The sequence below is a fragment of the Hippocampus comes genome, unplaced genomic scaffold, assembly GCF_001891065.2.
Source record: "Hippocampus comes isolate QL1 unplaced genomic scaffold, H_comes_QL1_v1.1 scaffold174, whole genome shotgun sequence".
Lineage (NCBI taxonomy): Eukaryota > Metazoa > Chordata > Actinopteri > Syngnathiformes > Syngnathidae > Hippocampus > Hippocampus comes.
The window spans coordinates 5,690,930-5,693,733 of NW_017805983.1; the positions used below are offsets into that span (position 1 = coordinate 5,690,930).

The 2,804-nt window shown below is 42.5% G+C and overlaps 1 protein-coding gene across 4 annotated transcripts in view; it reads left to right on the top strand.

Annotated features, from left to right (window-relative positions):
- Positions 1-2,804, top strand: part of LOC109528337 (signal peptide, CUB domain, EGF-like 3) — a 95,190-nt gene that overhangs the window by 1,407 nt on the left and 90,979 nt on the right. The window lies entirely within an intron of this gene.

Sequence of the window (2,804 nt, forward strand, 5' to 3'; positions counted from 1 at the left end):
GTCGGTGGGTGACTATTTTGCATCCTGGGTGGTCTGCCCCCCACTTGTGGGAAAACTCAATATTTACATTTTGCAATTAGAACTACTTTTTCCTCACTTTATTCTCCGCAACATCAATTATACGCTTCCTTGTAGAGCAGTGTTGGTGTGAAATGGCGTGCACCTGTTTATTGGTCACTCACCAGTGAGCAGCCACTTGCAGGGAGCATTGTGACGATTTGTGCGGCTACTTCGTGCCTCAACTGAAAAGAAACATTTTGCTTGACATCAGTACCGCTAGCGAGTTGACCAACTGTAAACTGTCTTTTTTTTCTTAAAAACTGCACAGCTTGTGGGCTCAACACTTCACCAATGCAGATGTGTCTGACAAGCATCTTTGTCTTTCGTCAATGTCAGACTAATCATGGCTCTCAGACATAAGTCATCACTCAGAGGGTGGGAAGAGGCACAGTGGAATGAGTGAGGGAGAACTTAAGGATGTGATGGAGACGATGACAAAGAAGAGGAGAATGGTGGAAAAATGGGGAGACTGAGTGTGCCGAGACATGTAGCCACATGGCGGCAAAGTGCAGCGGATTCTAGAGGAGAGCCCTAGACGTCATGGCAAATCACTTTCCTTGCAACACAGTCAAGAGCGCTTCGCTAATGCGGCGGCACCAAGGCAACGGTTGGTGTGGGCCTGACATGTTGCTGTGCTTGGCTGTGTTGGTGTAACCTCTGCTCCAGGGCCTGGGGGTCTAAAGACGCAGGGCCGCCGGAGTGGGGAGGAAGGCCACGTCTAGGTCCGGTCACACTGTGGGAACCGAGCAGCCTTGGCAATATGAGACCCCCGAGTGACGGGGCTGCTTACCTAGAGATGCTGCCGACCTCCCTCCACTCTGCAGAGGAGACGAGAGAGAGAGAGAGGAGAGGGAGGGGAGCCCACCCACCCCTGACATTCACTCACCCCTTTCCTTTTGCACCCAACTCTTGCTTTGTTTGCTTTGTCTTCGCTTCCTTTCCTTTGCATTTAATGAAGTAGCGGTGCTTTTCCTACTTGGCTATAGGGAAGGCCAAAGTTACACACACACACACACACACACACACACACACACACACACACACACACACACACACACACACACACACACACACACACCACAAACCATGGCATTTATATTTTTGCATATCAAAAAGCCTTGGTACTCTGCGCATTTGACACTGTGATCACTGCTGCAAAAGTGATCAAATGCACAGATATTTATTTATTTGGAAATGTGTAAGCTTGGAAATGTAAATGAAGAAAACAACAGAAGTCCTGTTTCCAACAAGAGTTCAGTTCGTTGTTCTTTTACTGTGATAAGCGGTGAGGTTCATGACTGGTGAAGCATTACTCCTCTGGAGTCGGATCTAAAACTAGGAAACCCAAATAGAAGATTAGCTGATATTTCATAACCTTCATGGAAAACATGTTTCAAATAAGGTCCACATTGAAGTTTTGAAGATATGTTTTAGGGCTGAAACGAGTCCTCAAATAATTTGATTAAAAACAAAAGAAAAAAATGCTCAAGGCATTTTTTTCTGCCTCGGGTACCAGCTTATTGACATGTGCACTCCTAAGACGTAGTCAAGTATAACCACAGCAGCAATTGTGCATGCTATGCATGACAGTAACATGCTGCGAACGCGGTAGGAAAGCCAACTTGAAAATCAACCTTGCTATAGCAAATAATATACTGTGGCTCCCTACTTATGCAGCTACATTGTGGAGTTCCTCTTACTTAGTACTACAGGCACTGCATGGTGAAATCGAAACAATTTGGAACAATATCACGATCTGTGAGGACAGAGCCAAAAAAGGAGCAGGCGTGTTGAATGCAGAGTCAGGAAGGTGTATCTAGTGAGTGTGTTGACTTGTTTACATCTGTAGAACTGTCAACGAAGGTAATATTTAGCAGCCACAGTAATAACACAAACACCAGTCCCCAGATTGACTAGAGGTGTTCAAACCTTTTTTTCTGTTGGAGTAGAAGGCGATGTTCACACTTTTTTTTTTCTGTTGGAACAGAAGGAGGCGCATGTTTCGATCTGTACATGACTGTAATCGTCTTAAAGCGATGCTGATTTTTACAATAACCTAAGATTGACACGGCGAGTGCACCGGAAAGAAGTACATGGGCGATCAAGTCCAGTTTTCACAGACGTCTAGTTGGAATCAAATTAAAGTGGAGCATTTCCATCTTTACACAGCAAAAAAAAGCAGGAAAATTAATAAATAACTGGACCGTGGGCAGAAAATGTACTTGTTCAACTGAACCCAAAACCAGCAATGAATTACTGGACTCTACACCCTTCATCAGCTACAAAAGGGGCCTAGAAAGTTAAAAGTATATTGAAATCAATATTTGTCATAACAGTAATGTTACTTGATTGTTTTCACAATAGAATCCTGAGTTCTGATTTTGACTTTTGAGGTCTGCACAAAAAATGGTCTAATCATTACAAAATGGCATGCATATATATATATATATATATATATATATAAATGAATTACTGGACTCTACACCCTTCATCAGCTACAAAAGGGGCCTAGAAAGTTAAAAGTATATTGAAATCAATATTTGTCATAACAGTAATGTTACTTGATTGTTTTCACAATAGAATCCTGAGTTCTGATTTTGACTTTTGAGGTCTGCACAAAAAATGGTCTAATCATTACAAAATGGCATGCATATATATATATATATATATATATATATATGCATGCATGCATGCACACAAACCCACACGTGTATGTGAGGAAGTGTTTGGAAAAGATACCCTGA